We start from the raw sequence: 13,412 nt of genomic DNA on the forward strand, positions 1-13,412 counted from the left end.
TCCTTGCTTCTCTTGAAATCCTATGGAAGCTTGATTCAAGGAAGAAACCTCTGAGTATGTTCCAGATTACACTTTGGGTGCAATAAGTGACGAGTCTATTGCATGCAGAACATAACTTAGTGGCCTTCCTGGAGTTCTGTGTTGGATTCTTGCCTGCCCTTTTCGCTAACACAAGTTGATCTGGTTAAAGGTGTCCCCACTCACTGGGAATAGCACTGGTAAAAAGCTACATAGGGCACTGGCCTCCAGAAATTCCACTATGTCCCACTCTAGCTTTTGAGTCTTCACCACCAACACCAGACATCATCCGATCTTTACAGCTAAAGCAATTACTTGTTCTAAATCAAAAAGAACGCTGAGACTCCCAGGGTGCTGAATCCCATGCAGTGTCCCAGATATATATTTATGGATTTGTGCAGAAATCATAGCATTCACGGTAGTCACACATAATGGAAAAGAGGTGTTGGGATTCCTGGAAGTTGACGTAGCCATTCACAAACTGTGTCTCCCAACCTGAATTTATTTCTGAGCTTTGAAATTACTTGGGTTTTTTCCTTTCTTCTTCCTCTTTGGTCTCTCTCCCTCTCTCACACAAATTTACAGATCTCTACATGTGCCCAGTTTTAAAATTGCCATGAATTTAGGCTCTAAAAAGCCTCCCCCCCCCATTCATTAATTGTGCCCACAAAAAGCACAGTTGATATGGCTATGGTTGGCTAAGCTTTGGGGGGGGCGGTCATGGTGTTCTGCAAGAGCAGAGGAACACATGCACACATCAGTAGAATGACTGCAGAAAAATAGCCTTGATTAAGCCATATGAACAGTCACATCAAGACTGCTTGTTTACAGTTTGTATATAGGCAGTTAAGAGTGGAGTTGAGGGAAAGGCAGTTGACTTGGAGAAATTGAAAACTACCGTGAACCCGAGGCTCAAATTCCAGAAATAATTTTGGGAGTTCTCCTAGTCCAACCAAAAATTAGGAGTAGCTGAACATTGGGCAGAGCAAACCCATGAGATATTGACAGAATGTAATGGGGGAAATCCACACATCATCCTTATAGATTCACTGCTGATCACTGGGAAGATAAAAGATGCTCTTTTTTGCAATGTATATTTTTAAAGAAGGGTGAATGAATACTAATCTGGGTTATTTGCAAGCAGGACTGTAGCCCTCACCTCTTGCCCCCATTTCTCCCTTTTAAAAAAAAATTCCATTTTTATTAAAGGTTATGTTCTTGCTTCGCATCTCTGAGAAAACTTCAAGGTTATCTCCCTCTTTGCTTATCTCTCTGAGGACTGCAGTGGAGGTAATTGGGAAGAGTCAAGCGAGAAAGGCAGCAGTGACCAGAATAGAATCAGTGTGGAATGTAAATTGACTTGGGCCAGATCCACACATACCTTTACATCATTTGATGTTGCTGCATTTATTGTTGGACTCCGATTCCTATCAGACCCAGCTAGTATGAATGGTGGTAAAGGATGAATGATGGGAGCTGTAGACCTGAAACATTAGTAGGTCCTCAAGTTCTGCATCCTTGCTGTAAGCATGTGGCTATGCTAGCGTATTTGGAGTTTGTGGCACAATCTACCGTTCCCAATTGTCAGGAGTCCAGGTTCCCCGCTTTGATAACACAGTAAGCATAGGTAATTGAAAAGGAGGATTTATTGCAAAAACAGATAGCTCCAGAAGACTCGAACAAAGCCTCCAGCATCATTACTCAAGATGACCCTTCTGAAGACTCCTTCCGGTGTCTACAGAAGACATTGAACTTATGACCCTTATGTCTCTTGTTTTGCTTTCTATCTAGCAGCTCTCCCATTCGCCGACTTCAGAACCCACTCAAGTATCAAAACACATCTGGCGCCTGGCTAATTTCTAACACTGCTTAGCCACTGTGACTAATACAACGCTGAACTCGCTGCACATTTTTATTTGTTTTATTTTTATTTATTAAATCTGTATACTGCCCTTCATCCAAAGATCTCAGGGTGGTTTGCAGCGTAAAAATACAAAACAAAAGCACAAAATACAGAAAACAAAAACAAAGCAAACCCATAACCGCTCCCTTCCTACGAACGTTAAAGGACATAGACCGTTAAACAGCCCAAGGCCTGGTGAAAGAGGAATGTTTTCACTTGGTGCCTAAAGGTGCACAATGAAGGGGCCGGGCAAGCGTCCCTGGGGAGACCATTCCACAAACAGGGAGCCACTGCAAAAAAGGCCTGTTCTCATGTTGCCACCCTCTGGACCTCTTGTGGCGGAGGCACATGAAGAAGGACCTCGGATTATGATCCCAGGGTCCAAGTCGATTCATATGGGGAGAAGCAGCCCTTGAGATATTTACTTAGTTCTTCTTAGGTTTTCCCAGCTTAGCAGGTTTGAACGGCATGGACCACACATCCTACACCTCCCCACAAGAAGGGGGTAAGAAGAAAAGAGACAGCTCTATCTAGAAATACGGGAAGAAGAAAATTGAAGTTATAGCCTAGCACCGAGCAAGTCCTATGAGTAGCTACCTGGGATGTTAAGAGAGAGAGAGGTCACTGAACTCCATTTCTGCAAAACAATTCCACAGAGCTCTTTAAATCCTTGTTATGTCTTTCTTCTTTTATTTCTCCACAATCCCTGAAGCCCTACCTGATGGCAGTGGGCTGCAGAAGCCGAACAGGTCTAAGGGAAAATGTTTTACATTTCCCAGTACCTTGCTGGGCATTTGTCACATGTTGTAAGCTGGGCTTCACACTCCTGCAGTGTCAGAGCCATGCAATTTGGAAACTTTGAAATTTTGGTTGCAATCTTGTGCACAACCGCAAACCTCAGTGCAGTTCGTTTGGCTTTCGTCCAAGGCATTCTGAACTGGAGTACTCTACAGGGTTGTACAGTGGTACCTTGGGTTAGAGACGCTTCAGGTTACAGACTCCGCTAACCCAGAAATAGTACCTCGGGTTAAGAACTTTGCTTCAGCATGAGAACAGAAATTGTGCAGCAGCAGCACGGCAGCAATGGGAGGCCCCATTAGCTAAAGTGGTACCTCAGGTTAAGAACAGTTTCAGGTTAAGAACAGACCTCCAGAACAAATTAAGTTCTTAACCCAAGGTACCACTGTATGAAATTCAAGAGAGAGCTCTCCAAGTAAATTAACAAAACAGACTACGATGGCAGAGTGTTCCCTTCTTAAGGACTTTTCACAAGTAGTGCATTTTACAATAAATGTAGTTTGTTTGTTTTTCTTTGCCCACACTTGTATTTCTGGGCTTAGAACAAAGTGAACCAATTTTCTGAATGTATTTTACTGGGGAAGGAGAATGGTTTGCTTAGCTCAATTCCAAATTGAGGCGATGTGAGCGTGCCCATTGGGGTACGTGAAATGGAGAAGGGGAGGAAAGGAAAATCAGAGTGCAACAGGTATCCCATGTGTGTGCTTTTCGGCAGAATTTCTCAAGCTGCCCTCTTGCCCCCAGTTGATGAAGAAGAAAACTTTTCTTTCTTTTTTAATCTGACCTTTCCTTCTTTCTACAAGTGCTAATCATTGGAGAATTTCAATGGCAATCTTTTTTTAAAAAACAAAACAAAAATGGAGAGTTAATCAATTCCAAAGTCAAGCATTTAATAGGCTTTCTTGAATAATACGATGAGGATGAAGAAGAAAGGGTGAGCGATGGTCAGGAAAAACACAAGTTGTGATTGAGCAGGCCTTACTCTGCATTTTCCGCCCCAGAGGATCAAAGAGGGGTGCAAACTCTCCAGGGTAAATAGATGGAGGAAAAGGACTGATTGGAAAAACATGGCCTTGCTTGGCGAGCACTCAGCAACCCTCCATCACATCATCTGCTGCAGCCTGGAGCCTGAACAAACACACCTTCTCAGGAAAGGGCTTTGCCACAGAGAGAGAGAGAGTGCGCATCGCGAATCCCTCTCCTTATTAAACGCCATTCAATCCCATCCTCGCCCAGAGCCACAGCACCTCCTCTTCTGTCACACCCTTAATTGCTCAGTGCCAAGGGGGATGGTTCTGTGGCAGAGGCAGACTGCTTCCTTACCCCGTGCTACAAAGTGCTAAATGATTAGGAAGCCTGGGAGAATTGCACCATCGCTGCTCTTCCCATCTGTTAGTAGCAGAGATGTCGGCAATGTTCTCTAAAGAGCATGAAGGCAGCCCTGGCGGATTAATCCAAAGGCCCACCTCATCCTGCAGTCTGCTTCCAGCCAGGTGCTTTCAATGGGGAGGACCACAAGCAGGGTGCTGGGTATTCAGAGGGATAGTGGCTCAGAAGATGGAGGTATAGCATCTAGATCAAGGGAAGTAATAGTGCCACTGTATTCTGCTCTGGTCAGACCTCACCTGGAGTACTGTGTCCAGTTCTGGGCACCACAGTTCAAGAAGGACATTGACAAACTGGAACGTGTCCAGAGGAGGGCAACCAAAATGGTCAAAGGCCTGGAAACGATGCCTTATGAGGAATGGCTAAGGGAGCTGGGCATGTTTAACCTGGAGAAGAGGAGGTTAAGGGGTGATATGATAGCCATGTTCAAATATATAAAAGGATGTCACATAGAGGGTGGCTATCTAAAGAACTTTTAACTGAGTTAAGATTAAAAAAGGATGTGTACAAAAAATGGAAAAGGGGGGAAACCACCAAAGAGGAATTCAAACAAATAGCCAGCACGTGTAGACACAAAGTCAGAAAAGCTAAAGCACAGAATGAACTCAGGCTTGCTAGAGAGGTTAAAAGCAACAAAAAAGGCTTCTATGGGTATGTTCGTAGCAAAAGGAAGAACAAAGAAACAGTGGGGTCACTCAGAGGAGAAGATGGTGAAATGCAAACAGGGGACACAGAAAGGGCTGAACTCCTCAATGCCTTCTTTGCCTCAGTCTTCTCCGATAAAGAAAACAATGCCCGACCTGAAGAATTTGGAGCAAATGATTCAGCAGAGAAAACACAGCCCAGAATAACTAAGGAGATAGTACAAGAATACTTGGCTAGTTTAGATGTATTCAAGTCTCCAGGGCCAGATGAACTGCATCCAAGAGTATTAAAAGAACTGGCAGATGTGATCTCAGAACCACTGGCAATCATCTTTGAGAATTCCTGGAGAACAGGCGAAGTCCCAGCAGACTGGAGGAGGGCAAATGTTGTCCCTATTTTCAAAAAGGGGAAAAGAGAGGACCCAAATAATTACCGCCCAGTCAGTCTGACATCAATACCAGGGAAGATTCTGGAGCAGATCATTAAGCAAACAGTCTGTGAGCACCTAGAAAGGAATGCTGTGATCACCAATAGTCAACATGGATTTCTGAAAAATAAGTCATGTCAGACGAACCTGATCTCATTTTTTGACAGAATTACAAGCCTGGTAGATGAAGGGAACGCAGTGGATGTAGTCTACCTTGATTTCAGCAAGGCATTTGACAAGGTGCCCCATGATATTCTTGTAAAGAAGCTGGTAAAATGCGGTCTTGACTCTGCTACCACTCAATGGATTTGTAACTGGCTGACTGACCGGACCCAAAGGGTGCTCATCAATGGTTCCTCTTCATCCTGGAGAAGAGTGACTAGTGGGGTGCCGCAGGGTTCTGTCTTGGGCCCAGTCTTATTCAACATCTTTATCAACGACTTGGATGATGGACTCAAGGGCATCCTGATCAAATTTGCAGATGACACCAAACTGGGAGGGGTGGCTAACACCCCAGAGGACAGGATCACACTTCAAAATGACCTTGACAGATTAGAGAACTGGGCCAAAACAAACAAGATGAATTTTAACAGGGAGAAATGTAAAGTATTGCACTTGGGCAAAAAAAATGAGAGGCACAAATACAAGATGGGTGACACCTGGCTTGAGAGCAGTACATGTGAAAAGGATCTAGGAGTCTTGGTTGACCACAAACTTGACATGAGCCAACAGTGTGATGCGGCAGCTAAAAAAGCCAATGCAATTCTGGGCTGCATCAATAGGAGTATAGCATCTAGATCAAGGGAAGTTATAGTGCCACTGTATTCTGCTCTGGTCAGACCTCACCTGGAGTACTGTGTCCAGTTCTGGGCACCACAGTTCAAGAAGGACACTGACAAACTGGAACGTGTCCAGAGGAGGGCAACCAAAATGGTCAAAGGCCTGGAAACGATGCCTTATGAGGAACGGCTAAGGGAGCTGGGCATGTTTAGCCTGGAGAAGAGGAGGTTAAGGGGTGATATGATAGCCATGTTCAAATATATAAAAGGATGTCACATAGAGGAGGGAGAAAGGTTGTTTTCTGCTGCTCCAGAGAAGCGGACACGGAGCAATGGATCCAAACTACAAGAAAGAAGATTCCACCTAAACATTAGGAAGAACTTCCTGACAGTAAGAGCTGTTCGACAGTGGAATTTGCTGCCAAGGAGTGTGGTGGAGTCTCCTTCTTTGGAGGTCTTTAAGCAGAGGCTTGACAACCATATGTCAGGAGTGCTCTGATGGTGTTTCCTGCTTGGCAGGGGGTTGGACTCGATGGCCCTTGTGGTCTCTTCCAACTCTATGATTCTATGATTCTATGATTCTATGATTCTAGAGGAGGGAGAAAGGTTGTTTTCTGCTGCTCCAGAGAAGCGGACACGGAGCAATGGATCCAAACTACAAGAAAGAAGATTCCACCTAAACATTAAGAAGAACTTCCTGACAGTAAGAGCTGTTCGACAGTGGAATTTGCTGCCAAGGAGTGTGGTGGAGTCTCCTTCTTTGGAGGTCTTTAAGAAAGGCTTGACAACCATATGTCCGGAGTGCTCTGATGGTGTTTCCTGCTTGGCAGGGGGTTGGACTTGATGGCCCTTGTGGTCTCTTCCAACTCTATGATTCTATGATTCTAGGTTCCATGCAGCCACCATGGCTGATCATTCAACAATGGGTTTGTACCGCCCTTTTAATAAGGCATCTAACCTACTAGTCATAATCACATTGATGGGGCAGTGAATTCCACAAATCCATTGTCTGACATGTGAACTTTCCTCCTCCTTGTCCTGAACCTACATCCAGAGACCCCAGATTCTCACATTATGAGACAGAGCAAAACTCTCTCCTCTAATTTCTCTTCACCATTCATCATTTCATAAACTGCTTTCATGTCATGTGTCCCCCCCCAAAAAAAAACCGCTCTGGTTGTCCCTGCCCCCTGCAAAGGACAGGACACCCCCAATTCTTTAGCTTTTCCTTTTGGTCAAAGTTGGGGAACTTGGGTCCCTCCAAATATTGCTGGATTCAGAGGTGGACTTTGGTCATTTTTTTTTTCGTAATATTGTGCCCTGTGCAAGGCCAAAATTGGGCACCCCCAAATGGATCCTCTGAATTATGGATCTTCTCAGTCTTGTGTCCCCTCAGCTCAGCGACCTCAGCTGGGAACAGCCCGCGCTGCCCTAAATCTGGCACTGCTGAACTGTAAACCCCAATGTTCCTAAGAACTGATTGTGTTGGTTTGGGCTGATGGGGAAGTTTTCATCCAACCATATCTGGAGGGGCACAGCGTCCCTGCTTCTCATTTGCCTTGCCCTCTCCCCAGTGGCATAGCGTGGGGGGTGCAGGGGGGGCCGGCCGCACCGGGCGCAACACCTGGGGGGGGCGTGCTCGCACTCGCAGCTTTCTGCCTCTACCTGGCTCACTCACTCTCTCTCACTGCAGTGCTGGCTGTGCGAATCCGATCCGAGCCGCCGGGTCGCCGCCCACTGTGGAGGGGAGGGTGCCAGGCGTGCGGTGCAGTGCGGAGAGAGAGCGAGGGACTATCTGGGGGAGGGACAGTGCAGCGGGGGGGCGCAAATTACTTGCCTTGCCCCGGGTTAGGGGGTGCAAATTACTTGCCTTGCCCCGGGTGCTGACAACCCACGCTACGCCACTGCCTCTCCCGTCTGGGTGATGCTGGTGGCATGGTCCAGAGGGACAGGGCAAAGCAACATGATAGGGCTACTCAGGAGGATAGGGGGCCCTTGGGCCCTCCGAAACCCAGAGCCAACACTTGCCTGGGAGGAAATGCCAACCCATCACCCATAACTTAATGTGCCTTTTGCTACCAGCTCTTTGCTCCTTGGCACTTCAAAGGTGAATAGGCTCGCCACTGCAACTGTGGAAATAGTTATGAGATTCGGGCGGGGGCGGGGAACATTTTATCTGCCTTCTTTGTTCTCTTTTCCAAAAGTTGAATGTGCACACCTTGTTCTCCTCTCCCCGCTCTCCTCATCTGCCTCTGGCACATCTATTATGTGCATTTTTCATTAGGAGCGTTTTGCAAGCGATCTGTTGATTCACGGTATTAGAATTGCAAACAAATGCCATCATTTCCCCTGCATGTTCTTCATTTCGGATTCTGCATTGATTTCCCGGCATTGTTGGGCCACTTGAGTGACACTTCACATTGATTTCAACCCTTTTAAAGATTCCGCTCCCAGATGCACCAGCCCATCAGTTCTTCCGCAAGGATTCAAGAGTTTGCAGCAGTCAGGAAAAGGAAAAAGCCCAATACACAGGCAACTCTAATGAGGGCAGACCTTGAGCTGAATTTGTGCCAGGGACCAGCCCACAACCTTCAATGAATCTCAAGCCTGAGTTCTGGAATATGGGGAACAATAGCAAAGACCACTTATTCTCAACATATGCAGAGTTCCTCCCCTTATACAGCCTGATTGCACAGAATTCCTGAAGATGTTTTAGCAAAGGCTACGTAAGAAGGAATGCAGTGGTACCTCTGGTTGTGAACAGGATCCGTTTCAGAGCCCCATTCACAGCATGAGCAGAATGTGTCAGCGTGTGCGCAGGTCGTGATTCGCCACTTCTGCACATGCATGTGATATCATTTTGCGCGTCTGTGCATGCGCGAGCGGCGAAACCCAGAAGTAAGCCTTTCCAGTACTTCCGGGTCGCCCCAGGACGCAACCTGAAAAGACTTAACCTGAAGCAAACGTAACAAGAGGTATGACTGTACTGAGTGTGTCTATCGCAAAACTGAAGTGTTCAAAGTGCAGCACATACATTAACTTAGTTCTAATAAGCTGGGCCAATACCGTAATCTCTGTAATGTGGATCAGAATACTGGCCTGTTGTTAGCTTCCACCTGTCTCAAGACACAATGGAGTGCACCTCCTGGGGTGAGATCAAACTGCTGCATTAGCAAGATGTTTGGCACCAGCTTGGCTGCAGAAGTTGCCAGAAGGAGGCGTACAAGACGCCATCCAACTGTCTTAGGGAATTCACTCTGGATTTGTCCAGTGTTTACTCCTGAGCCTTTTCTTCTCCCAAAGATATCCCACAAGGCAGCAGAGGTTTGGAGCAGAGTTTTCCTTCTCCTAGATGGGCTACCTCCCCAGGTTGATGAGCCCCACCTGCCCCTCACTTCCCTCTACCCATGAGCAAAACTGCCTTCTTGACTGTTGAACCCATTACAGTGGTAAAGGTAAAGGTACCCCTGCCCGTACGGGCCAGTCTTGCCAGACTCTAGGGTTGTGCGCTCATCTCACTCAAGAGGCCGGGAGCCAGCGCTGTCCGCAGACACTTCCGGGTCACGTGGCCAGCGTGACGAGCTGCATCTGGCGAGCCAGCGCAGCACACGGAACGCCGTTTACCTTCCCGCTGGTAAGCGGTCCCTATTTATCTACTTGCACCCGGAGGTGCTTTCGAACTGCTAGGTTGGCAGGCGCTGGGACCGAGGGACGGGAGCGCACCCCGCCGTGGGGATTCGAACCGCCGACCATGCAATCGGCAAGTCCTAGGTGCTGAGGTTTTATCCACAGTGCCACCCACGTCCCTATTACAGTGGTACCTCGGGTTAAGTACTTAATTTGTTCCGGAGGTCCGTTCTTAACCTGAAACTGTTCTTAACCTGAAGCACCACTTTAGCTAATGGGGCTTCCTGCTGCCACCGCGCCGCCAGAGCCTGATTTCTGTTCTGAAGCAAAGTTCTTAATCTGAAGCACTATTTCTGAGTTAGCGGAGTGTGTAAGCTGAAGCATATGTAACCTGAAGCATATGTAACCCGAGGTACCACTGTATTGGTCTCCTCTGCTCAATCCACCGCAACCTGTCTTCACATGCAGGGGAAGTCTAAATACGATTGGTAAAATAAGGTCTTCCTGGATCACAGTTACCCCAGCTCTGACAAAGAACTTGTGGCAGGTGCTAGATTTGCACTCAGGACAATCGCATTAGAGGAAAGATAAGGGCCGGGCTTTTTTTCAGCTGGAACTTGCCAGAACTCAGTTCCAGCCACTCTCAGATGGGTGCCATTGCCATCATAACAGAACAAGGGAGGCATTTGTGGTGAGTTCCGGCACCTCTTTTTCTAGAAAAATTGCACTGGATGAGGGAGAAATGTGTTCCATTCATGCGGGCCTACCTAAGCTGACTTAAAGGCTTGTGTTGTCTGAAATTTGCATTTTGCGATAAAGTTGTTATACCAAAAGATGCATACAGATATGTGTGTCCTTGCACACACTAGCAAAGAGATGTGCTTTATTTGCTGTTGTAATCACAGGTTTGCCATGAGGCAGCTCCTTAGATTAGCACTGGTGCAGGAAACTTGAAAAGCATGGGCATATATACATGTGCCAATGCTTCTTTCAATACTCAGGTACATTCTCCTGGGAGCACATCTAGGACCCCCAGACCAGCATACTGCAATGTGCAAAGTTACATCAGATACCTCCACATGAGGTCCATGTTTTGCATCTTTGCTTTTGGGAACACCCTGGTATTTCTCACAAGGATCATGATGTGCAGAGCTGCCCTTAGGTGCACACTTTTACACATCTAATTTGCACATCGGCTGCCTCCTTGCTTTTACCGAAGGTGTCATGGGCTTTGAAGACACTCAAACTCAGGACGCAAGGGAGAAACGTGCTAAGAGGAAGGCACACTTGGGAAATCCACACCGTGATCGACTCCCACCCAGAAACCAATGTCCCCACTGTGGAAGGACGTGTGGATCCAGAATTGGCCTCCACAGCCACTTACGGACTCACTGTTAAAACCATGTTTATGGAAGACAATCTTACTCGGCTACGAGGGATCACCAAAGAAGAAGAAGGTGTTTCTCACAAGGATCATGATGTGCAGAGCTGCCCATAGGTGCACACTTTTACACATCTAATTTGTACATCGGTCACCGCCTCCTTGCTTTTAGCCCCAGCCAAATAAAAACCCCAAATCTGGTACACCTCCAATACTGCAATCGGAATCAATAAATGTAAATAGGCAGATTTGCCAGCTCCAAATAATTTATTCAAAGAGCAGAATTTTTTTGAATTTTCTTGGTGCTCAGTGTGGAGAGCTCTGCCCTTTGAAGAGCCCCCCTCATTATGCTCTTGTGCTTGCAAATGGCTGATTCATTTTATTGCTGTGGCAAAGATCTAGGAATATGAACTGCTCGGTGCACCAGAATGTCACCAGCGTAACTTGTATTGTAAATAGCCACTGACACGCTGACTTCATTGTTAATGTAAGAGCTGTAAGAGGCTATTAATTTCATTATTGCTCAATCAGCAATGAGCACAAGTGCCACCATAACCCCCCAAGCTGCTTGGCTGGTTTCAGCAAAGAGGATGGAAATGCCATCAGGAAAGCTAGAAACTTAACTGGGAAAGCGTGTTCTCCTTCATGGAGAGCACGTGTTGCGGTGGGGGCTGCCAGGACACTCCAAAGTTGGGGGGCGGGCTAATTGATTGTTGGCCACTGATGTGATTGGGGCTTCCCTTGTTGTTGGGAAGAAGTTAATGTTGCCATTTATTGATTGACAGCCAGAAATACTAAAACTCCTTGCACGAGGCTAGGGCTTCCTCTTTTCGCCCGTGCATCGGATTGCCCATCCCTCCCTCCCTAGAATAGCGTTGTTTGCTTTGTCCTTGCTATGCCTGTCATGGGGTCGTCTGCTTTGGAGCAGGGGCCCGATAGGAATTTTGTCCATCTGGCTGATTGGCTGGGGCCATTTGGTTTTTGCCTACTGCGTAGCAAATCGTCACAACTTGTAAGGTTCGCGGTTAGGCATTGGTTTATGGTTTGGTTGGTTGAGGGGCATGGATTGGCTGTGCCTGCCCCTCTAATGCTGCTGCTGCAAGGGATTCCGTTAAAGGAATTGGGAGCTAACTATTGCTTGTCCACTCTGTCAAGGGGGCTCGGGCCATAGCAATGAGCTCCTGGTTGCATTTGGGGTGAGGGCAGGTTCCCTGCTCCGCGTAACCCCCAAGTGTATTCCCCTATTCTGACTTTCGCATTGTGCGGAATGTCAGTCTGTCCCCCATGGTGGGGGCAGATAGTCGCAACCAATGCCTACGCAACCACTCACAAATTTGTATTTTAATAAAGTTGTGGCCAAAATTATGCCAAAAATCTTAAACAAAAATTTCTGTGTGATGTGTGAGTTATTGGGGTGGACCTGGGGACCTCGACACGCAAACAGCAGAAGATTATTGATGGCGTGACTTATAAGGAAACGGCGTCCAATTCTCAGAACGCCATCAAATGGATGAGATTATTATTATTACTACTACTAACTGTTCAAAGTGCAGTACTCCGAACAACAGTCCTTTAAGGTGGGCCAGTACCATTATCAAAGCGCAGAAGGGGCCAAATCCTGCCCAAGAGGCGCGACGGGGAAGGGAAGTCAATCCATGGAAGCAAGAAATAAAAAGTGTTGGTTTTTTTCTGGGGTTGGTTGGTTGGTTGGTTGGTTTTTTAGGATTCACCATGCACATGTTTCCAAGAATAGGCTTCTCTGGCAACCCTTGCCTAGTTTAAACAGCAGTTAAGCCTAAAGAAGACGAAATTAAAACATTGGTATAGTGTTCTGTCTGTTTAAGAGATACAAAATGCTTGCAAAACACTCTGAAGCGCCCACTGATTTCAAAGGGGCAGTTTTTTAAAAAATGAATCACGGAACTTGAAACTGTTCAACTGTAAGCAGGATTGTGTCCGATTTTTGATAACAACATGCTTTTGAAATAAAATACTGCACTGGTCTCCTTATACAAATTGCCCTACAAATCATTTTTATGTACTGGTTATAGCAAACTGCAAAAGAAAAAGAAAAAAAATCATGCTTCTTCCTCTTTCAACATCTTGCCCATTTGAAAATCATTTGCTTGGGTCTGGGGAGAGAAATCCAATATCCAGAAATAGCTGCATTCTTATTCAGCATGTAAGATCTTGCTCTTAACATTCAATTTGCTTGGCAAAACCTTTCAGATTCTAACATTTATGCCGCTCAAAATTATATTTCCAGAAAGCAGAGAACTAGGCCACCATGAGAGGGGGTGGGGAGAGAGGAGGGGGTCTGGTGCCTTGCCCAGTAGCACCAGATCCACAAAGTTCAGCCACAAGTCCTGGAGAGTTGTGACTATACTTCAGCACTCACTGATTGGCCAGAGGCCATTGTGACATCAGTCCTACACCTGACTAGACATT

At 46.5% G+C, this 13,412-nt stretch overlaps 1 protein-coding gene across 1 annotated transcript in view; it reads right to left on the reverse strand.

Moving 5' to 3' along the window:
- The window catches only part of PLXNA4 (plexin A4), a 618,767-nt gene that overhangs the window by 486,904 nt on the left and 118,451 nt on the right, over positions 1-13,412 (reverse strand). The window lies entirely within an intron of this gene.

Source organism: Podarcis tiliguerta (genome assembly GCF_965153285.1).
Source record: "Podarcis tiliguerta genome assembly, chromosome: 10".
Taxonomy (NCBI): Eukaryota; Metazoa; Chordata; class Lepidosauria; order Squamata; family Lacertidae; genus Podarcis; species Podarcis tiliguerta.